General features: G+C 41.0%; 1 long non-coding RNA gene across 2 annotated transcripts; it reads right to left on the reverse strand.

Annotated features, from left to right (window-relative positions):
* Positions 1–21,691: 21,691 nt before the first annotated feature.
* On the reverse strand, positions 21,692–25,198 carry LOC119268159. Of its 2 annotated transcripts, XR_005132950.1 has the most exons (3): positions 23,748–25,198; positions 23,199–23,638; positions 21,692–23,042 (listed from the first exon to the last, which is right to left on the reverse strand). It is a non-coding gene; the product is annotated as an uncharacterized LOC119268159 (long non-coding RNA). The 2 variants fall into 2 exon arrangements; XR_005132949.1 differs by having other exon boundaries at positions 21,692–23,638.
* Positions 25,199–25,633: the final 435 nt, after the last annotated feature.

Raw genomic sequence — 25,633 nt, forward strand, 5'->3', positions numbered from 1 at the left:
AGCCCTAAGCATAGTAGACAACGTTCTATTGACTACTTCAGTTTGTCCATCAGTTTGGGGGTGACAAGTAGTACTAAAAAGCAGTTTAGTCCCCAACTTAGTGATAGAGGCAAAGGTGTCCCGTCTTTCGATGAGATGATGGATATCGCTTTGGTGGAAGTCGACTTTGACGATCCGACTACGAACGTGCGATGACGTCGCGCCTTAGCAATCGCTAAACCAACTCCGAGAGGTTATTGACCACGCCGGAGCACGATCAACCTGACCACGAGGGTCTGTTTCCTGCGAGCAAACGAAGAACAAGCAAGAAACTAAGATTGCAATCTGGATATTGCGAATATAAGATGAAAGCTTTATTGATCAAGGTGGGGTTCTGTGATGCCTTTGTCTGGTCGTTGAACACAAATGAAGTACCGCGAAGTTGCAGCTATGGCGAACTTTTAATCTAAACAAAACCCAAAGTCTAAACGATGCCCTAAGGGCTGTATATATGGAGGAAGAGGGGGGAATTTCGTGGCCCTTGGTGGAGGGGTCCGAAATCAACCCTATCTCTTGTTTCCCCACACATACGGACTCTAAAAATAGCCTATACTTATGTATTTCGAAATTACATGGGCCTGGCCCAATAATAAGGTGACGCAGCACCTAAAATAGCCTCGGGACGAAATTTATGAAGTGGCGTCTTGTATATTTCGTCCAAGGCTTCATGCACCCATTATGGTGGCTTCAAAGTCCTGAAATCATCACTTGTAACTCCGTTCTTGTTTCCCTTGCGCATGCCATCATCTCCATGATTGTTCTTGCTCCAATGTTCATCCTTCTCCAAGCTAGGCCCTTCATTTGTAAGCAAAACAAATGTATCCAATTTAGGCAGCATCATATTCTCATGAACATTAGAATCATTACCAAGAAACGAAAGTACCTGGTAATTTAGTTGGCGTGCACGAGCTCTAGTAATTGGTCCACTATGTATAGCAGCAGGGGCTGTGGGTGTAACAATTGTATTGATGTCCTCATCATCCTCCCCTTCTTGAAATGAAGTCGTCCTCGACGGAAGTTCATCTTCCTCACCCAAATAAGGCTTCAAATCTGCAATGTTAAAAGTGGGACTAACCCCAAAATCTGCAGGCAGCTCAAGTTTATATGCATTATCATTTATTTTCTCTAACACCTTAAAGGGACCATCAGCACGTGGCATTAACTTTGATTTGCGCAAATCAGGAAATCTATCCTTACGCAAATGTAACCAAACAAGATCTCCAGGTGCAAACACAACATGTTTTCTACCCTTATCTCCAGCAAGTTTATATTTAGCATTCATGCGCTCAATGTTTTCCTTAGTTAACTCATGCATTTTTAAAATCAATTCAGCACGTTTTTTAGCATCAAAATTAACCTTCTCCGAAGATGGAAGAGGCAACAAATCAATAGGTGCACGAGGTAGGAAACCATACACAACTTCAAAAGGGCACATCTTAGTAGTAGAATGCAATGAACGATTATAAGCAAATTCAATATGAGGCAAGCATTCCTCCCACATTTTCTTATTATTCTTCAAAACAGCCCTAAGCATAGTAGACAACGTTCTATTGACTACTTCAGTTTGTCCATCAGTTTGGGGGTGACAAGTAGTACTAAAAAGCAGTTTAGTCCCCAACTTAGCCCATAAACATCTCCAAAAGTGGCTAAGAAATTTAGTATCACGATCTGAAACAATAGTATTTGGCACACCATGCAAGCGAATAATTTCACGAAAGAACAAATCAGCAACATTAACAGCATCATCGCTTTTATGACATGGTATAAAGTGTGCCATTTTCGAGAATCTATCCACGACAACAAATATGCTATCCCTCCCCTTCTTTGTTCTAGGTAAACCTAAAACAAAGTCCATAGAAATATCCTCCCAAGGAACACTAGGTACAGGCAAAGGCATATATAAACCATGAGGATTGAGGCGTGACTTAGCTTTTTGACATGTAGTGCAGCGAGCAACAAAACGCTCAACATCCCGTCTCATCTTTGGCCAAAAGAAATGTGTAGCAAGTACGTCCTCCGTCTTCTTCACGCCAAAGTGTCCCATTAATCCTCCTCCATGCGCCTCCTGCAACAACAAAAGACGAACGGAGCTAGCTGGAATGCATAGCTTGTTAGCACGAAACACAAATCCATCATTAACAACAAACTTGTTCCACATTCTTCCTTCTTTACAATTATGCATTACATCTTTAAAATCAGCATCATGCACATATTGATCTTTGATGGTCTCCAAACCAAATATTTTGAAGTCAAGTTGTGAAAGCATAGTATAGCGACGAGACAAAGCATCAGCAATAACATTTTCTTTTCCCTTCTTGTGTTTAATGACATAAGGGAAAGTCTCGATGAATTCAACCCATTTAGCATGTCTACGATTCAGTTTAGCTTGACTTTTAATATGTTTCAATGATTCATGATCAGAATGTATAACAAATTCTTTGGGCCATAAATAATGTTGCCATGTTTCTAAAGTCCGAACAAGAGCATATAATTCTTTATCATAAGTAGAATAATTCAGACTAGGCCCACTCAATTTTTCAGAAAAGTATGCAACAGGTTTGCCATCTTGTAATAACACACCTCCTAATCCAATTCCACTAGCATCACATTCAAGCTCAAAAGTCTTATTAAAATCAGGAAGTTGGAGTAAAGGAGCATGTGTCAACTTATCTTTCAATACCGTGAAGGCTTCTTCCTGTGCGGTACCCCAAAGAAAAGGCACATCTTTCTTTGTAAGCTCATTGAGAGGTGCAGCAATGGTGCTGAAATCACTCACAAAACGCCTATAGAATCCAGCGAGGCCAAGAAAACTCCTCACTTGTGTGACCGTTTTGGGCTGCGGCCAACTCTCAATAGCTTCAATCTTGGCTTTATCAACTTCAATTCCCTGTGGAGTAACAACATAGCCAAGAAAAGATACTCGGTCGGTGCAAAAGGTGCACTTCCCAAGGTTACCAAACAAACGTGCATCACGTAGAGCAATAAAAACAGCACGTAAATGTTCCAAATGTTCCTCCAAAGATCTGCTATAAATCAATATGTCATCAAAGTAAACTACCACAAATCGTCCAATGAAAGCACGTAAAACTTCGTTCATTAATCTCATGAAAGTACTAGGTGCATTAGTTAACCCAAAAGGCATGACTAACCACTCATATAATCCAAACTTAGTTTTAAATGCTGTTTTCCATTAATCTCCCAATTTCATACGAATTTGATGGTAGCCACTACGCAAATCAACTTTGGAGAATATTGTAGAGCCACTCAATTCATCAAGCATATCATCTAGCCTAGGAATAGGATGACGATAACGAATAGTAATATTATTAATGCCTCTACAATCAACACACATACGTGATGTACCATCCTTTTTCGGCACTAGAATAATAGGAACAGCACAAGGACTAAGGGATTCGCGTATATAACCTTTGTCGAGAAGCTCTTGTACTTGACGCATAATCTCCTTCGTCTCCTCTGGATTGATACGGTATGGTGCACGGTTTGGCAGTGAAGCACCGGGAATTAAGTCAATCTGATGCTCAATCCCTCGAATAGGCGGTAATCCCGGTGGCACGTCTTGTGGAAAAACGTCAGCGAACTCCTGCAAAATGTTAGTGACAGCAGGAGGCAAAGAGGAAGGCACGTCCTCGAATGAAAATAATGCCTTTTTGCACACAAAAACATAGCAAACAGATTTCCTGAAATCTAGCTCATCAATATCAGATTTGGTGGCAAATAAACATGCACTTTTCAATTTAATTTCAGAAGCAACACTACATGGTTTATTATTAGGCTTCATTTGTTGCTCAAATTCTTTTGCCACAATCTGATTTTCACTCTTATTCTTCTCCTGTTGTGCTTTATTAGCTCTATTAATATCATCTTTCAAAATGGAATCAGGAGTCATAGGAAGCAAAGTAATATTTTTATCCTTATGAACAAGAGTATAGTGATTGTTTCTACCATGGTGTACAGAATTTTTATCAAATTGCCATGGTCTACCAAGTAATAAGGAACATGCTTGCATAGGTACCACATCACAATCAACATAATCAGCATATGTAGAGATACTAAAATGCACACGAACAGTACGTGTTACCTTAACCTTGCCGCTGTTGTTGAACCATTGCATGTAGTAAGGATGTGGATGTGGTCTTGTGGTGAGAGCAAGCTTCTCCACCATCTCCATGCTAGCCAAGTTGTTGCAGCTCCCTCCGTCTATGATGACGCGCACAGAACGTTCCTTCACAACTCCCTTGGTATGGAACAAATTGTGCCTCTGATTTTGCTCAGCTTGTGTGACCTGCACACTCAAAACACGTTGAGCAACTAAACATTCATACCTGTCAGCGTCTTCAGGAGCCATGTATTGCGTCTCATGATCAGAATCATCTCCACCATGTTCTTCACGTGTAATAAGAGCCAAAGTCTCCTCATCATAGTCACTAGCGGACTCATATCCACCATCCGCGGTAGCAATCATCACATGCGGAGATTTGCATTCTCTCGCATAATGACCTCCTCCCTTACAACGACGACAAATAATATCACTTGTGTGCCCTGTTGATGCCATGGAAGAAGAAGAACGCTGTGCAGGCCCCGCAGGTGCGCTCTTGGCAGATAATGGTGGTTGTGCCTGTTTTCTTGTATCACGGCTGGAGGTGGCACCGGATGGAGGTGCTGGTGCAGTTGAAGTAGAAGATGCACGTGGTGTCCATGATGAAGGTCGGCCTGCATAAAAGTTAGTTCGCCCCAATGCTTGTCGATCCTGCACTTCACGTTCAGCTTTACAAGCAAGATGGAATAAACGAGTGATATTAGTATACTCCTTATAGTCTAGAATGGTCTGAATCTCTCTATTTAATCCACCCAGAAAACGTGCAAGCATAGCTTCATTCTCCTCAACAATACCACATCTAATCATGCCAGTTTGTAATTCCTGATAATATTCTTCTACAGAATTTTCCCTTGTCTTAAACGCTGCAATTTTTGAAGCAATTCACGTTGATAATATGGTGGAACCCAACGCGTACGCATAGCAGTTTTCAAAGCAGCCCAAGTAGTTGGAATAGGATATAATCTACAATGTTCAGACCACCATACACATGCAAAACTAGTGAAAGCACAAACGGCAGCAGCAACTCGTCTCTCCTCAGGATATTGTAAACATGTAAATCGTTGTTCAGTTTCTAACTCCCAAGTAAGATATATATCAGGAACATATCTACCCTCAAATGGTGGAATATTCAATTTCAGTTTAGGAATATGGACATCATCTCGTACCTGAGGTGGTGGTGCAGGCCTACCATTACGAATATATACCTGAGGTCGACCTGCTGGTGGTGGTACAGGTGGCTGCACGTAGTGTTGATTTTGATCAACCTCATCCTCATAGTCTCCCACATAAGCATCCTCCTCCGCATCAGCAGCAGGAGCCACAGAAGTATCAACAGCAGCACCAACAGTTTGGCCAAACGCAAGAGGAACACGGCTTGCTCGGCGGAGGTCTGCTTCACGACGTGGAGGTAGTCGTTGTTGTTGTTGTTGTTGGAGAGGTGCGTTAGCTGCAGCGGGTGGTGGTGGTGGAAGACGCGCGAGCAATTCATTAAACTTGTTATCGAGCTTTGTTTCGTACGTCTTCTCAAAGCCAGTGATCTTCTCCATGGCCTCTTCAAAATTGTTCAGCACATCTTGCACCTGTTCAGTCATCATTTGCTGAAACTTATCATGAAGCTCCTTGTTCGATAAATTCTCCCAGTCAATCTTGTCGGCTTGTGATCCTGGCATGGTTAGCAGTAATAGAAACACACAAGAATATGATCCTACAGACTACGAACAAGTGGTGGTGGTGGGTGTCACAAATCCGTCAAGCAAATCTCAAATTCTTACCAGTTCTTACCCAGCAGCAGGCGGTGATCGGCAACCGTTGTAGTCAAAAACTCTCAAAGCTTGGATAGAGCGATTACCAGGGAGAGTCAAACGCACGGCGTAGATGTATGTGGAGCTGGGAAGGCTTATAATATGGTAGCAAAAAGGGTCGGCAATAATCAATTCAGAGATGCAAAGTTGAATAAACGCTCAACGACGGTATTGTGCTGGTCCTAGGCTAGACTGTGCTAGAGACGCGAGCCTAGAACACTAACAAAATCACGGCGCGGCACGTAAACAAGGGAAAAGCACACTCTGGAAATTTATTTATTTTTCGCTCTTTTTTTTTGCGCTCTTTTTTTTTGCGCTGTTTTTTTTTGCGAAAAATCACTATAATGGCGAGTGTCTCAAAACTCTTCTTAGCTCAAACTGACAGGATGGGCACGAAATTTTTTTGACCAATTTTTTTTTTGACTGCCCGGACCCAAAAACTGGAAACGGGTCAAAAAAAACTTCCTATAATGGCACCTGTCTCAAAACACTCAGAAACACCTAAAAATAGGATAGCCAGAAATTTTTTCGAAAAATGCGTTTTCGAAAAATTTTGGGCCTAAACGGAGCGTGGCTACCCGACTCTTTTTTTTTTCCGAAACCTACTCCGGCAAGGAAACACGAATCGGAATCTAGATGGATCCCGAAAACAAACCTAATATGACAAGAACTCGGATTGGTGGTGGATATATGGTGGTAGATGGCAGCGGTGGTGGTATATGGATACGGATTCGAAGCGGTGGCGGATAAGCGGTGGTGGTAGATGGCAGGGGTGATGATGATGGTGCGGCGGCGGCGTGACAACTTATGACCAGAACTCGAAACTCTAAAAGACTAGACTCTAAGACCAGCAACTAGACACGACGATGCAACCGCAAATTCAACAAAGCAAAACCCTAAAAAGATTATGCAAAGGCTCAGATTGGTTCGGATATGATGAACTAACCCTAATTTTTTTTGTGGCTTTTTCGTGGACTGTAGGTATGAAGAACAGACTCGATCTAAACTACGAAAAACTGTAAAATCTCACCGAGCAACCTGGAAATCTGATACCACTTGATAGAGGCAAAGGTGTCCCGTCTTTCGATGAGATGGTGGATTTCGCTTTGGTGGAAGTCGACTTTGACGATCCGACTACGAACGTGCGAAGACGTCGCGCCTTAGCAATCGCTAAACCAACTCCGAGAGGTTATTGACCACGCCGGAGCACGATCAACCTGACCACGAGGGTCTGTTTCCTGTAAGCAAACGAAGAACAAGCAAGAAACTAAGATTGCAATCTGGATATTGCGAATATAAGATGAAAGCTTTATTGATCAAGGTGGGGTTCTGTGACGCCTTTGTCTGGTCGTTGAACACAAACGAAGTACGCGAAGTTGCAGCTATGGCGAACTTTTAATCTAAACAAAACCCAAAGTCTAAACGATGCCCTAAGGGCTGTATATATGGAGGAAGAGGGGGGGAATTTCGTGGCCCTTGGAGGAGGGGTCCGAAATCAACCCTATCTCTTGTTTCCCCACACATACGGACTCTAAAAATAGCCTATACTTATGTATTTCGAAATTACATGGGCCTGGCCCAATAATAAGGTGACGCAGCACCTAAAATAGCCTCGGGACGAAATTTATGAAGTGGCATCTTGTATATTTCGTCCAAGGCTTCATGCACCCATTATGGTGGCTTCAAAGTCCTGAAATCATCACTTGTAACTCCGTTCTTGTTTCCCTTGTGCATGCCATCAACTCCATGCTTGTTCTTGCTCCAATGTTCATCCTTCTCCAAGCTAGGCCCTTCATTTGTAAGCAAAACAAATGTATCCAATTTAGGCAGCATCATATTCTCATGAACATTAGAATCATTACCAAGAAACGAAAGTACCTGGTAATTTAGTTGGCGTGCACGAGCTCTAGTAATTGGTCCAGTATGTATAGCAGCAGGGGTTGTGGGTGTAACAATTGTATTGATGTCCTCATCACAATATCATCACATAGCCTATACCATGTCAATTCCTTTCCCTTAAAAGATAAAGGGAATATATTCTTCTTAACAACAACCTCGGGCATACCTGCAAGCTTAAATAATCCACAAACTTCATCCACATAGATTAGGTGCATATCGGGATGTAATGTTCCATCTCCTGCATAAGGATTAGCTAGCAGTTTCTCTATCATACCCGAAGGAATTTCATAATAAATATTTTTAGTAGGTGTAGTAGGTAGAGGAGCAACTCTTTGCTCTTTGGTCGAGGTGAAGATACCCTAAATAAGCCCCTCAAAGGATTATTTTCCATAGTAACAAGTGACAGTAAATTTCAGCACACTATATAAATGTTTCCTTACCAAAGGAGCTTCACTCCCTGGCAATAGGGCCAGAAAAGAGTCTTGATGACCCACAAGTATAGGGGATCTATCGTAGTCCTTTCGATAAGTAAGAGTGTCAAAGCCAATGAGGAGCAGAAGGAAATGACAATAGGTTTTCAATAAGGTATTCTCTGCAAGCACTGAAATTATCGATAACAGGTAGTTTGGTACTAAGATAATTCGTAATGGGTAACAAGTAACAAAAGTAAACATGGTTCAGCAAGGTGGCCCAATCATTTTTGTAGCAATGGACAAGCCTGGACAAACTCTTATATAAAGCAAAGCGCTCCTGAGGACACATGGGAATTGTTGTCAAGTTAGTTGTCGTCATGCTCATATGATTCGCGTCCGTTACTTTGATATTTTGATATGTGGGTGGACCAGTGCTTGGGTGCTTCCCTTCCTTGGACAAGCCTCCCACTTATGATTAATCCCTCTCGCAAGCATCCGCAACTACGAAAGAAGAATAAGGTAAACCTAACCATAGCATGAAACATATGGATCCAAATCAGCCCCTTACGAAGCAACGCATAAACTAGGGTTTAAGCTTCTGTCACTCTAGCAACCCATAATCTACTTATTACTTCCCAATGCCTTCCCCTAGGCCCAAATGTTGGTGAAGTGTCATGTAGTCGATGTTCACATAACACCACTAGAGGAGAGACAACATACATCTTATCAGAATATCAAACGAATACTGAATTCACATGATTACTTATAACAAGACTTCTCCCATGTCCTCAGGAACAAATGTAACTACTCACAAAGCATATTCATGATCAAGATCAGAGGAGTATTAATTATCATTAAGGATCTAAAAATATAATCTTCCACCAAATAAACCAACTAGCATCAACTACAAGGTGTAATCAACACTACTAGCAACCCATAGGTACCAATATGAAGTTCTGAGACAGAGATCGGATAAAAGAGATGAACAAGGGTTTAAGAGGAGATGGTGTTGGTGAAGATGTTGATGGCGATTGACCCCCTCTCGATGAGAGGATTGTTTGTGATGACGATGGCTTCGATTTCCCCCTTCCGGAGGGAAGTTTCCCTGGCAGAACAGCTCCGTCGGAGCCCTAGATTGGTTCTACCCAGGTTCCACCTCAAGACGGCGGCGCTTCATCCCGAAATCTTCCTTCTTATTTTTTTTCCAGGACAAAACAAACCATATAGCAGAAGATGGGCGTCGGAGGCTGATAGGTCTTTGTCGCATCTACTTTTCCTAACGCTTTTCCTCTTGTTTTGGACTCTAATTTGCATGATTTGAATGAAACTAACCTAGTCCGACGCCGTTTTCAGCAGAACTATCATGGTGTTGTTTTTTGTGCATAAATAAAAGTTCTCGGAATGGAACGAAACTTTGCGAGGAATTTTTATACAATAAAAGAGAATTTCTGGAGCCAAGAACCACCGGAGGGGGGCACCTGGGTGGGCACAACCCACCAGGGCACGCTTGCCCCACCAAGGCACGCTTGCCCCCCCCCCCATGCGCGCCCAGGTGGGTTATCCCCACCTGGTGGCCCCACAGACCCTGAAACCTATGCTATAAAATCCTATTTTTCCAGAAAAAATCAGGGAGAAAGGATTATCGCATTCCACGAGACGGAGCCGCCGTCACCTCCTATTCTTTGTCGGGGGGCAGATCTGGAGTCCATTTGGGGCTCCGGAGAGGGGGATCTTTGATCTTCGTCATCACCAACCCTTCTCCATCGCTAGTTCCATGATGCTCCCCATCGGGAGTGAGTAATTCCTTCGTAGGCTTGCTGGTAGGTGAGGAGTTGGATGAGATTCATCATGTAATCTAGTCAGTTTTGTTAGGGCTTGATCCCTAGTATCCACTATGTTATAAGATTGATGTTGTTATGACTTTGCTATGCTTAATGCTTATCACTTTGGGCCCGGGTGCCATGATTTCATATCTGAACCATTTATGTTATCACCATTATATCCATGTTCTAGATCCGATCTTGCAAGTTATAGTCACCTACTACGTGTTATGATCCGGCAACCCCGGAGTGACAATAGTCGGGACCACTCCCAGTGATGACCATAGTTTGAGGAGTTCATGTATTCACCATGTGTTAATGCTTTGTTCTGGTTCTCTATTAAAAGGAGGCCTTAATATCCCTTAGTTTCCAATAGGACCCCGCTGCCACAGGAGGGTAGGACAAAATATGTCATGCAAGATCTTTCCATAAGCATGTATGACTACTTACGGAATACATGCCTACATTATATTTATGAACTGGAGCTAGTGTCATATCGCCCTAGGTTATGACCGTCACATGATGAATATCATCCAACAAATCATCGATCCAATGCCTACGAATTTCTCTTATATTGTTCTTGCTAAGTTACCACTTCTATCGTTACTATTGCACTTGCTACAAAATTATTGTCATCACTGTTACCGTTATTATTGTTGCTACTACTATTATCAAAACTATCATACTACTTTACTACTAATCACTTTGTTGTGGATAATTAATCTCCAGGTGTGGTCGAATTGACAACTCAGCTGCTAATACTTCCAAATATTCTTTGGCTCCCCTTGTGTCGAATCTAGAAATTTGGGTTGAATACTCTACCCTCAAAAACTATTGCGATCCACTATACTGGTGGGTTATCAAGACCTTTTTTGGCGCCATTGCCGGGGAGCATAGTTATATTTGTTGAGTCACTTGGGATTATTATCAATTTATCACTATGAAGAATCTGAAGGATGCTAAGACTAAGATTTTTTTTCCTCTAAGACGAGGGGAGGTAAGGAACTGCCATCTAGCTCTGCTTTAGATTCACCTTCTGTTATAAGTAAACTTGCAACACCACCACATGCTATTAATTCTGATATGTCGCAAGTTATTGATGATGCTACTTCTGCTATGAATGCTACTCATGATGATGCTAGTACCTTGCTTGACGATAATGTGCCACTAGGTGAATTTCTTGATGAACAAATTGCTAGAGTAAGGCATCATGATATTCTTGAAACTGATGATGAGCTTCAAACTGAAAATCTTCAAACACCTACTAGAACTAGCCCTCCTAGATATGAATTGCCAAAGGTACCGGAAGGTTATGTTATGGGTGAAGAGGCAACTAGACGTATTCTTGCTTGTAAGGATAGAGATGATCTAGGGAAATTATTATGCAAGTGTAAAGAGAAATCTTTGAATGCTAGAATGAAATGTGATCCTATGTTTGGTACTTCACCTATCTTTACTGATGATAAGGATTATGAATTCTATGTCGACCCAGAGTTAATTATTCTGGTTGAATCTGATCCTTTCCATGGTTATGAAACTGAAACTGTTGTGGCACATCTTACTAAGTTGAATGACATAGCCACCCTTTTTGCTCATGATGCGAAAATTCATTATTACTATATCCTCAAATTATTTCCATTCTCATTAAAGGGTGATGCTAAAGCTTGGTACAATATTCTTGCTCCTGGTTGTGTGTATAGTCCCTAGGATATGATTTATTACTTCTCTAAAAAATATTTTCCTGCTCATAAGAAACAAGCTACCTTGCAGGAAATATTTAACTATCCGCAAATTGAAGAAGAGAGTCTCCCACAAGCTTGGGGGAGGCTTCTCCAATTGCTTAATGTGTTGCCTAATCATCCTCTTAAGAAAATGAAATACTTGATATCTTTTATAATGGACTAACCGATGCTTCTAGGGATTTCCTAGATAGTTGTGCTGGTTGTGTTTTCAGGGAACGAACTATTGGGCAAGCTGAAGAATTATTGAATAACATATTGAAAAACTATGATGATTGGAGTCTTCCTGAACCACCGCTTAAACCCACTCCGAACAAGAGGGGTATTTTATATCTCAGTCCTGAAGATATGCAAGAGGCAAAGAAATCTATGAAGGAAAAAGGTATTAAAGCTGAGGATGTCAAAATTTTACCTCCTATTAAAGAAATACATGGGCTTGATACACCACCACTGCCTAAGGTGGTAGAGGTACATTCTCTAATGAAAGTCAATGATAATGATAATCCTCACAATATGCACCCTAGCCAATGCCTTTATGAGTTTGAAAATTACATTAGAAAGCAAGATCACTTCAATGCAAATGTTATAAAACAATTGAAATACAATTCTAATATGATTTCTCGCTTGAGTGACTTGTTATTTAGAATCTCAAATGATGTTAGAGGTGTTGGGAAGCATGCTTTCTATGGTTCAAACCCAGTTAGAACAAGTTGCTAAATCTCAAAGAGAGTTGCTAGATGAAATGAATAATAATATAAGTGACTTTGTTGTTAGGGTAGCAACTAGGGGAGGTAAAATGACTCAGGAACCACTTTATCCTGAGGGACACCCAAAAAGAATTGAACAAGACTCTCAAAGAGCTAACGCTGATGCACGTAGTCCTTCTAAAAAGAAAAAGAAAAATTATAGGACTTTGCATGCCTCTAGCGAACCTGAAATAGAAAAACCTCCTGATAATGAAGTTTCTACCTCTGATGCTGAAACTCAACCTGGTAGTGAACACTCACCTTCTAATAATGAAAAAGATAATGATGAGGTTAATGAAGACACTCAAACAAATAATAAAGAATCAGACAACGATGTTGAGATAGAACCTGCAGTTGATCTTGATAACCCACAACCTAAGAATAAAAGATATGACAAAAGAGACTTTGTTGCTAGAAAACATGGTAAGGAAAGAGATCCATGGGTTCAAAAACCTATGCCCTTTCCACCTAAGTCAACTAAAAAGAAAGATGATGAAGAATTTGAACGCTTTGCTGAAATGTTGACGCCAGTCTTTTTGCGTACTCGCTTGACTGATATCTTAAAAATGCCTCCTTATGCAAAGTACATGAAAGACATCATCACCAATAAGAGAAAAATACTGGAAGCTGAAATATCCACCATGCTTGCTAATTATACTTTTAAAGATGGAGTACCTACGAAACTTGGAGATTTGGGAATACCAACTATACCTTGCTCCATCAAAAGAAACTATGTGAAAACTGCTTTATGTGATTTGGGAGCTGGTGTTAGTGTTATGCCTTTGTCTTTATATAAAAGACTTGATTTGAATAAACTCACACCTATTGAAATATCTTTGAAAATGGATGACAAATCTACTGCCATACCTATTGGTATTTGTGAGGATGTGCCCGTTGTTGTTGCTAATGTTACTATTTTGACTGACTTTGTTATACTTGAGATGCCCGAGGACGACAACATGTTGATTATCCTTGGTAGACCCTTCTTGAATACTCCAGGGGTTGTTATTGATTGCAATAAAAGCAAGGTCACTTTTCATATAAATGGTAAGAGCATACGGTGCACTTTTCGAAGAAACAATTCCAAGTGAATGGTATTAATGTCATTGAAAAATCTCTGACAATCACTATTGGAAGTTTTCAAGTACCTCCACCTACCGTTAAAAATAAATATGAAATGCTTATTGTGGGGGGCATGCATATCCTCGTTGAGGTAACTTAGTGATTGACAAAAGTTCTTCAGTTTCATGCTAGTCGAAAGTGGTTGTTAATAAGACCTGATCAACCTTATTAATGGATCATTTTTGAAAGGTATGAAGTTGATGAATTTAGTAGGCACTACCTTCTGTCCCTACCTTTTATTTTCTATTTTTATTAGTTAAGTAAAATAAAATGCCATGTTTTGTTTGTTTTCTGAATTTTCCATGCAACAAAAAATGACCTAATAATAAAAGTTCTCAGAGTGCTCTGAAATTTTAATACAATTTTTTCTGAATATTTAAGAATTTTTTGTGCAAATAACATCAGAGGGAGGTGGACCAGGTGAGCACAACCCACCTGGGCGCGCCAGGACCCCCAGGCGCGCCCTGGTGGGTTGTGGTCCCCACGTGGGCCCCCTCACTTATCTCTTCATACCACATCACCACCTACCTCTAAGAAATCACCATTGCTCTCTCTCTCTCTCTCGTGTTCTTGCTCTCAAACCCGCAGATTTCAATCTCTTTGCTCGAAGCTCCATTTCTGAAACTATTTCGGGGGATTGTTGCTTGGTATGTGACTCCTCCATTTGTCCAATTAGTTTTTTGCTTTAGTTGTTTATATTTTGAATAATTAGCTACTCTTGGTGCTGCTGTAGCTGAGCTTGCATGCTGAATTCTTAGAGATTTATGTAGTTTGAATGCTTGCTATGGCCTCTATGCATCCCTATGAGTAGTTGCTACCATTCTTGTGAAGTTTTCTTAACAAATTTTTATGGCCAAAAAATTTCAGAAAATTGTATGCGAATATGATGAACCTCTCTGGAAGGAGTTCTTCGAGGAGGAGATCCTCGGAGGCATCTTCTAGTAGCAGCTCCATTCGTCGGTCTTATGTTGAACCAAGTGAAAGTTCCATACGAGATGCCGCCACCAAAACATGCTTATGGCCATGTGACGATTATATGGTGAGTGTGGGCATTAAGGAGGAATTTGAGCAATATGTTCACAATGCCGACCTCGGTCCCTACATTTCAGATAAGTGCAACCAACACCACACTCTCACTGAATAATTTCTCAAAGGATTTAAATTCCATCCCCGTGAGTCTAGGGTGTCATTTAAATTATATGAAAATCCATTCACCATATCTCCATTCTGGGGTTCGTTTGACGAACATCCAAAGTCTAAGTTTGAGTTGTTCTTACCTAGTCTATGCTATGGTGAGACTAGGGGAGTGACGCAAGGTAGAACAAAAAGCATTCATTTTCCTGCATCCAATACTTTGCATTATTTAATGGAAAATGTATTGTAGGCAAACAAGTTTGTAGTACACTTTGTGCTCTAGACTTGAGTGTCATACGCACCGCTCTCACCGGTCACAGAAGTTATAATCTTGGAGCGATTATTGCACGTAGGTTGCAACACGACGCTAATAGTGGTTGTTTCTATGGTGGAATTTATGCCACACATTTACCACAAGAGCTGGGTGTTTCACCTTTGCCCTATGACCCTATTTTATCCATGTAGTATTTAGACTTTGATGCTATGAAACATCATAAGATCCTTAAGGGTGATCCACATAATTTCACCTATAAATTATTGTTTAATCAAAGTTCCGTTGTGTACACATATTTGCCTGTGCCTGCTCTATTTGATTATCACAGCAGGGGGAGATATTTTGTTCTTGAGAGCGAGGCCCGAGCTCATAACGCGGTGGTTGTGGCCGCATGGCAGGCTGAGGGATCCGAACAGAGAGCCTCTGTGAGCTATCACTCCGACCACTATGCAGGCTACTGACTGATTACCAACTTAGGCCAAAAGCCTATGCTTGTGGGAGTACGTATTTCCACCGACAGTACATTCATGTTCACACATTACATTCCAGTTGTCGGTGTTCACACTTTTTCATTGTATTATCCATGCTAAATTTATTTTCTAGCTTTCTTATTGTGTGTTTAAAAACTTTGAGAAAATCCAAAAATATTTCCTGCTTCCTTTTGATTTTTCTTTCTAGAGTAGTTAGCTATAGCACCAAAAAGAAAACCCAAAAAGATTTCCTTGTTCTTATTTTGCTTGTTGGGAGCTTTCCCATGTAAATATTTTTTCTCATTTTTGCTTTTCCTTTCTATTTGCTTGTTCAAGAAAACCAAAAGCTTCAAAAAATATTTCAGTGTGTTTCTCTGAATTTCTTTTCTTTTTATTGAGTCGTACCGAGGAGAAGGCCACGATGAAAATGTCGAGTGGCTCTCATATGCATTACTGTCGATCTAACAGAGAGTCCATTTTACCTTGTATTCTCCTGTTGAATAAAATGTTTGCAGATTCCAGCTTAGTCCATGGCACTCTTGCACTATTATTATTTTCATATCGTTCGGTCGTGCAAGTGAAAGGCAATAATGACGATATTTGATGAACTGGCCGTGGCAGAGAGAAATAGGTATGAACTCGACTTGTTCTGTTTTTGTAAATATGTTTAGCCTAGTATCCATGGTTTAGCCCATTATGATTAAACATGTTTGCAATGACAATTAGAGATTGTAGTTTCTCATGCCATGCATAAGTAGCTAGGAGTGGATAATGATTTATCTTGGATGTCAACATTGCATTAAAATGATTGTGATGTAGTATGATGATATGGTATCCTCCTCTAAATGTTCGAGTGGCTTGACTTGGCACATGTTCATGCATTTAGTTGAATCAAAACCAACATAGCATGTATGATATTTATGTTCACGGTGTTCATATCCTACTCATGATAGTGTCCAATGTTACTTATGCATAATGCATGTTCATGATCGTTGTTGCTCTCTAGTTGGCCCCTTCTCAACCTATTTGCTAGCCTTCACCTGTACTAAGTGGGAACTTTGCTTGTACATCCAAAACCTTGAACCCAAGTTATTCCAGATGAGTCCACCATACCTACCTATATGTGGTATTACCCTATCGTCCTAAGTAAATTTGCATGTGCCACCTCTAAAAACTTCAAATAAATATCCTTTTTGTGTGCCTAGATTGTTCATGGAATGACAGGAGGTAGTCGGTATCTTCCATGCTAAGCGGGTTATTCTCAGGATGAGTGTTTATCCACTCACCATCGGACGAGAAAAGGGCGGTAACAGGGATGCCCAGTCCAAAACTGTAAAAGAATTGATCTTTCAAATAATCAAACAAAAACTCCTACAAAGTCATAACCTTTACTTTATCACTTGGGAACCGCCACTAGCGTGTTTAGCATGGAAGATATAAATAACTGATGGTCTCGAAGTAAACAAGAAGGATGCATTTATCAAAATATCATTTACCTCTATTTTAAAAAACTTGAGCTCTGGCACCTCTACAAATCACTGCTTCCCTCTGTGAAGGGACTATCTATTTACTTTTATGTTGTGTAATCACCTTCTAAAATAAGCGCCAGAACCTGATAGCACGGTTGTCATGCTGATGCATTGTGTGTAGCTAATGTTGGGTGCATCATGACTGGATATTTTCTACCATGAATTACAATGTTTAGTCGCTGCTTGAACTTTGGAGGTGCTCTACATTTATGTTTTGTGGTTTCGGAAAGGGCTAGCGAGATACCACTATTGTCATATTATATCATGGTTGTTTTGATAACGTGTTGTTGTTTGAGATATCTTATTATTGCTTGCTAGCTAATTATGTCATTGATATGAGTTAATATAATTTTTAAGAGTTATTGTCGGCATGGTTAGTTATAATGTTGGCTGGAAACCTGGGTGTTGTTTAAGCTTATTTATGCAAACAAGAGCAAAAGAGTGTGTAAAAGTTTTTCTTTCTCACTTTCAGTTTATCAACTGAATTGCTTGAGGAAAAGCAAAGGTTTAAACTTGGGGGAGTTGATATGTCTCTGTCGTATCTACTTTTCCTAACGCTTTTCCTCTTGTTTTGGACTCTAATTTGCATGATTTGAATGAAACTAACCCGGACTGACGATGTTTTCAGCAGAACTACCATGGTGTTGTTTTTGTGCAGAAATAAAAGTTCTCGAAATGGAACGAAACTTTGCGAGGAACTTTTATACAATAAAAGAGAATTTTTAGAGCCAAGAACCACCGGAGGGGGCACCAGGGTGGGCACAACCCACCAGGGCGCGCCTGCCCCCCCCAGGCACGCCTAGGTGGGTTGTCCCCACCTGGTGGCCCCGCAGACCCTGAAAACTACGCTATACAATCCTATTTTCCAAAAAAAATCAAGGAGAAAGAATTATCGCGTTCCACGAGACGGAGCCGCCGTCACCTCCTATTCTTCATCGGGAGGCCAGATCTGGAGTCCATTTGGGGCTCCGGAGAGGGGGGTCTTCGAGCTTCGTCATCACCAACCCTTCTCCATCGCCAATTCCATGATGCTCCCTACCGGGAGTGAGTAATTCCTTTGTACGCTCGCTCGTCGGTGAGGAGTTGGATGAGATTCATCATGTAATCTAGTTAGTTTTGTTAGGGCTTGATCCCTAGTATTCACTATGTTCTGAGATTGATGTTGCTATGACTTTGCTATGCTTAATGCTTGTCACTTTGGGCCCGGGTGCCATGATTTCAGATCTGAACCGTTTATGTTATCACCATTATATCCATGTTCTAGATTCCATCTTGCAAGTTATAGTCACCTACTATGTGTTATGATCCGGCAACCCCGGAGTGAAAATAGTCGGGGCCACTCCCAGTGATGACCGTAGTTTGAGGAGTACATTATTCACTGTGTGTTAATGCTTTGTTCCGATTCTCTATTAAAAGGAGGACTTAATATCCCTTAGTTTACAATAGGACCCCGCTGCCACGGGAGGGTAGGACAAAAGATGGCATGCAAGTTCTTTCCATAACCACGTATGACTATTTACAGAATACCTGCCTACATTATATTTATGAACTGGAGCTAGTGTCGTATCGCCCTGGGTTATGACTGTCACAAGATGAATATCATCCAACAAATCATCGATCCAATGCCTACGAATTTCTCTTATATTGCTCTTGCTAAGTTACCCCTGCTACCGTTACTGTTGCACTTGCTATAAAATTACCGCTATCATTGTTACCGTTACTATTGCTGCTACTACTATTATCAAAACTATCATACTACTTTGCTACTGATCACTTTGTTGTAGATAATTAATCTCCGGGTGTGGTTGAATTGACAACTCAGCTGCTAATACTTACCAATATTCTTTGGCTCCCCTTCGGTCGAATCTATAAATTTGGGTTGAATACTCTACCCTCAAAAACTGTTGCGATCCCCTATACTTGTGGGTTATCAGAGGCCTGCCAGGGGCCCACAAGGATGGGGGTGAGCCCTCCACCCTTGTGGCTGGCTGATGGCCTCCCTCTGGTGCTTTCTTCGCCCAATATTTTTTATATATTCCAAAAATATTATCCGTGAAGTTTCAGGACTTTTGGAGTTGTGCAGAATAGGTCTTTAATATTTGCTCCTTTTCCAGTCCAGAATCCCAGCTGCCGGCATTCTCCCTCTTCATGTAAATCTTATAAAATAAGAGAGAATAGGCATAAGTATTGTGATATAATGTGTAATAACAACCCATAATGCAATAAATATCAATATAAAGGCATGATGCAAAATGGATGTATCAATATGCTTGAGAGGTTCATTATATTTTTGCAACTCGACCATATGTTTATGCAAAACACTCAACTTGTCTAAAATTTGAACCCCTTCTCGAGTAAAAGAAATCCCCTTCTTGGTTGGTGGGATTCCCAAGATCCCCTCTAAGATCTCATAAGCAGTATTAGCATCAAGTTCAATAAAATTCCCTTTAGCGGCAAAATCCAAAAGTTGTCTATGATGCAAAGCTAATCCTATATAAAAATTCGAAGCAAAATCCTTGCATCTCGTTTAAGATTGCTAATGCGATAAGATTCCATTAATCTATACCAAGCATCTTTCACATTTTCTCCTTGTCTCTGCTTGAAGTATAAAACTTCAAAATCTGGAGATAAAGAAGGAGTAGTAGTGTGAGACATAGTGACAAGGTGGGTAAGCAAGATCACACACATAAACAAATCTGACGAGAAAACGGTGAACGATAAAGAGGGCCAATAAAACAGTAAATTTTTGTGAAGTGGGAGATGAAAACGAGAGATGGCAAATAATGTAAATTGCAAGGAGATGAGATCTGTGATTAGGAACTTGATAGATGTTGATGATCTCCCTGGCAACAGCACCAAGAATTCCTTTTAATGCTGCTTGAACTACGTCGGTATTTCCCCAAAGAGGAAGGTATGATGCAGCATAGCTACGGTAGGTATTTCCATAATGATGAGATCAAGGTTATCGAACCAGTAGGAGAACCAAGCAACACTTTGTAAACGGTACTTGCACAAAGAACAAATACTTGCAACCCGACGTGTAAGAGGGGTTGTCAATCCATCCCGGGTAAAAGATAGATTCGTTTTGTAGTAGATTGGATAAACAGATCTCGTAATAAAGCAAAATAAAACAACTAAACGAAAATTGCAGCAAGGTTTTTTGGGGGTTTTGGAATAATAGATCTGAAAATAAAAGCGAATAAAAATAGATCTCGAAGGCAAATATGATAAAGAATAGACCTGGGGGCCGTAGATTTCACTAGTGGCTTCTCTCGAGAAAAATAGCACACGGTGGGTAAATAGAATACTTTTGGGCAATTGATAGAACTTCAAATAATTATGATGATATCCAGGCAATGATCATTATATAGGCATCATGTCCAAGATTAGTAGACTGACTCATGTCTGCATCTACTACTATTACTCCACACGTCGACCGCTATCCAGCATGCATCTAGTGTATTAAGTTCATGGAGAAATGGAGTAATGCAATAAGAACGATGGCATGATGTAGACAAGTCTATTCATATAGGAATAGACCCCATCTTGTTATCCTTAATAGCAATGATACATACATGTCATGTTCCCTTCTGTCACTGGGATTGAGCACCGTAGGATCGAACCCATCACAAAGCACCTCTTCCCATGGCAAGAAAAATCGATCTAGTCGGCCTAACTAAACCAAAGATTCGAAGAAGAAATACGAGGCTATAAGTAATCATGCATATAAGAGATCAAAGGAAGACTCAAATAACTTTCATGGATAAAATAGATTTTCTCATAAACTCAAAGTTCATCGGATTTCAACAAACACACCGCAAAAAGAGTTACATCAAATAGATCTCCAAGGGACCATTGTATTGAGAATCAAAAGAGAGAGAGGAAGCCATCTAGCTACTAACTATGGACCCGAAGGTCTACAATGAACTACTCACGCATCATCGGAGAGGCACCAATGAGGATGATGAAGCCCTCCGTGATGGTGTCTACATTGGATCTGGTGTTTCTGGAACTTGCGGTGGCTGGAATTGTGTTTCGTCGACTCCCTAGGGTTTTTGGATTTTCGGGGTATTTATAGAGCAAAGAGGCGGTGCGGGAGGCGGCCGAGGTGGGCACAGCCCACCAGGACGCGCCTGGGCCCCCAGGCGCGCCTAGGTGGGTTGTGCTCCCCTCGAAGCCCCCCTCTGGTACTTCTTTAGCCCAACAGGTGTCTTCTGGTCTAGAAAAAATCTCCAAAAAATTTCGTTGCGTTTGGACTCCGTTTGGTATTGATATTCTGTGAAGTAAAAAAAACAAGCAAAAAAACAAAAACTGGCACTGGGCACTATGTCAATTGATTAGTCCCAAAAAATGATTGTAAAACAACCAAGATTGATAATATAACAGCATGGAACAATCGAAAATTATAGATATGTTGAAAACGTATCATTAACCACAACAGAGCTCAATTTGTTGTTACTTTTACCCATGACTACTAAGCGTGCACGTGCAACGCACGCCTCAATCAAACCATGTCAAATTCATGCGGGTATAGAATTTTGAATTCATACTCTAGGATGGCCCATTCTCTATAAACAAAAGGAGAAGTACAAACCCATCAATCATCTTTTGACGGTACCAAACACACCACATAAATCATAACTGTACAAAAAATGTCACAAATAAATGGCAATCAACTAGGTGGACAACTTCTCCACGGAGAATGTAAGGGCGTAGCCTATTTAGTCTATTGTATAGTGAAACTGGAATCAAATATCCTATAAAGATTTCAGAATGTTTATTTTGTTGGCGAAAATGAAAGGAACACATAAACATTGTCCAAGTGGTGTCAATGCAAAGTTGGAACAAAGATACCCAAAAAATAGTAGTCTTGGCAGAACTGAATTAGTTTTCTTCCTGGATTCAGGCTACTTGTTATCTTCAAAATTTGAAGGCTCGATAGTTGCGGTAATGCTACCCATGGGAGTCATACCAGGCCCGCCTGCGAGCAGGAAGAGTCGGAATTTCTTTGCCCCATTCTTAGTTTATCTCAGCTTCTCATGGAGTGGAGCTATATTTTAGACAGACAGTATCTATTGTGTATATAGTTGCAGAACATCTAGAAGCTAAAAACAGATCAAAAAAATGTTAGATTCATGGTAAGGAAATGGAGAGAGGGGATTTAACATTTTCTCATTGACACTATTTATCCATTCTTGTAATAAGATTATTTTCTTACAAGTCCTACTTCCCATAACATTCTTTATGTTTTGACGCCATTGCTTCAACAAACTCCGTTGAATGTCATAGATCTATGGAGTAAGGCAACAAGTGCTCTAAATTAACGTCATCATTTTGATCCTAATTAGCAAGAATATACTTAAACAGAATCAACAACAAAAAATTAGTGGGTACACAAAATATTTATGGCCCCATTGCAATGTAGGTGAACATATTTATCACCTTGAGCACTCGTGTTGTTATCTTTTTCTAGCTAGAAAACAAAATTATCAAAGCTTTCCAATGGAGCAGTATCCATATCCTTCTAGTTAGATATAATCCAAACCTGACCCGCAAAAAATATTATAATCCAAAACTGCAAATCAATTGTTATCATCAGGCAAATCATGCATGCTCAATGCACACCTGAAGTAATGGACAGAGATGTACAGTCAAATCCCGTTGGACAGAATGCGCGCACCCTAATACAATTCACGCAAGCATCATGCCGCACTGTCCTCAAAACCTGTCGTTCATCTGCAACCTCTATGGTTGTGATCAGCGGATAAACATTGTACAGAAACACAAATTGTCAAACAAGTCTGATTACTTCTGTCATGGCCATACATAAAGTACATGGTTAGAGAACTGAAGTTGTACCTTGCTGCACCTTGAAGTGCATTTTGGATCACTTTTACAGGGTCGATGATACCAGCCTTGACCATATGAGCATACTCCTCTACAGTAACCAAAATGCAAGAGTTAAGTATGGAACCTCAAAACTGTTGGAGGAATATGAAACATGTCGATTTTTAGTGCACTTGAAAATGAATAGCTAAAACACGATTAAAAAGCACAGGCTTATTGCTGCAACAGAGCCCAAACTAAGATTGACCTGTTCTAGTAGCTTCCAAATAAATATGGTGATCAGGGGAGCCTGTAGAAATTCAGGAACAATTAATATATGGATTAATAGGCCTGAGATAGTAATGAGAGAGCACAAACAACATATAACCAGGCTGCAAATAAAGTAACAAGAATGAAGTGGAGAAATATCTTTAAGATGCTAAAGGAAAATTTTATGTAGAACAGGGTATACACAATAGTAAAATTATCACAATTCACTATCCTGCAATGTAACAACAGTGCATACACATCAATTCCTCCAAATCATCGTACCTTAATTTCAGAAAGTAATGACCAGTCCAAAAAGACATACAAATTATCGGAAAGTCTTCACCGGACTGGCAATCAGATAGAAGGGAGAAATCAATTGGTCATGCAGCTGGCCCTCATTGGTGAAAACAATATACAACACAGTGGGCTATGATCATGCTGAAAAGAAAACATACATGAGAGGAAGAGCTATCGAGAATCATTCTGCAGCGAACATACTTTAAAAGAAAAGTGACGGCCAAGCAAAATTATGTACCCAACACTATACCTTCCCGATTCCCAATGACAAGTATCGCGTCGGTACTCCACTGTCGAGTTGTTGTTCTGCAGCTTGTCGTCATCTACCTGCGCCTTACCATGATGAAGAGCTTTTGTGGCTACGCGCGCTTGGATGGCGTATCGAGGAAATCGGCCAGGGGCACACGGCAGGGTGATGCGAGGAGGACGGCGGGATTATGGCCGGATAACGATGGTCGGCGGTGGTTGTGTGTGCCAATCGTGCGAGCAGACTGGATAATGACATGTGTTTCATTGCTGGACTAAACAGCTCCGAAAGTAAAATTATATTCAAAATTAAAGTCGTTCCAGGCCTCGCAATGCATCACAGGATCTAGTGTAGGTGTAGTAGGAATTGATCGTCACAGGAAACAATGCATATGTAGCAGGTATTGATCTTCACAGGAAACATTGTCATCGCTACCGGTTTTTTATTCTGTGTGTGCACAAATTAGCATCCCGAAGATCAAATAGTTAGGTTGTACTACAGATAATTGAACACAAATTAAATGTCAGAGTTACAAAAAAGTGATACATGAATTTTTTTTTAAGCAATCTGCACCAACACACCTGTAACTTCCAAGTGATTTCTAGCATTGCCCGTCAGTCAACTCGAAGCATATATGATTCTTTCAGAAGAAGGAAAAAAACCATACATACACACAAAAAACAGTACAAAGATGGGTGCTTCAAACGACCATGTATTAAAAATAATCTAGAAGTTTAGATGTATGCTAATGTGAGAACAGCCTATTGTCCTCAAACAAAGGGTAAATTGACAACGGAATATGATATAAAAATTTCACTCGGCAAGAGCTATACATGCACTGCATGTTCGTGCTTGGTGGTTATCACAAGAAAAAAAAATAGTGCTCCATGTTCAAATTAGAATTAGAATTCATGTGCCACCGAATTTCCAGAAAGCCAAATTGGCAATGGATGTCAGATTGCAAGTAGATTAGAGATAGGAGAAATCATCTTATTCTTACGACAGAGGTTGCGGTGGAGCTTTTCTCTACTGTGTGCGCCAATGTCCCTAACAGCGGCAACGCCCACATGCGTACACGTCCCCGGAGGCTGGGCGACGGAGGCCACGGCCGCGTGCATCCACACCGGGCAGCAGGCCGGCGAAGGCCACGCCCGCCGCAGCGGCAACGGCCACGACCACGTGTGTCCAGGTTGGGCGGCAGAGGCCACGTGCCCGGTGGCGGCGACGGCCAGAGTCCACATCAGACGGCGGCGGCGACAACCACGGCTGCGTGCTTCCACGCCAGATGGCGGGGCGATGGAGGCCACGTGCCCGGCGGCGGCGACGGCCGCGTGCGTCCACGTCTGGCGGTAGGGCGGCGGAGCCCACATGCTCGGCGGCGGCAACAACTCCCGCGTGCACCTGTGAGAATGAAGGGATGCGAGGGGCGGTTGGATTGAAGACGGACGTGCGCGGGGCAGGACGTGCGGTGGCAGACCAATCGAATCTGGGCCATCGAATTGGTTGGCAGACCATGGAGGCGAAATTGACCCTTAGATATCGTTAAGTGGAATAGATCCTAGGGTACTGATTGTCATGTGTATACTAATCTGGGTGGGTTTAGAATAAATAAAGTTTGCTCTTTTAATAGTAGTGTAGATTACAATGACAAATGTAGAATGATTTCTAAAGAAAATTTGGAGGATTTCAATGCATATATTTTTTGAGATGTTAATCATGGAAGATAGAAGGTGGCATTTCACTCTTTTCGTGTATTTTAGAAATCCTGCAAATCAAAGAGGTCTGAAGTGTTCAAATCTGCAGCTAGGCACTAATATGTTGTCTCCGTTTGCAGATACTAGCAGACCTGAAAGTAGAAAATGTTGGGGAATATAACAATCCCATTTAAT

The sequence above is a fragment of the Triticum dicoccoides genome, chromosome 3A, assembly GCF_002162155.2.
Source record: "Triticum dicoccoides isolate Atlit2015 ecotype Zavitan chromosome 3A, WEW_v2.0, whole genome shotgun sequence".
Classification (NCBI taxonomy): Eukaryota; Viridiplantae; Streptophyta; class Magnoliopsida; order Poales; family Poaceae; genus Triticum; species Triticum dicoccoides.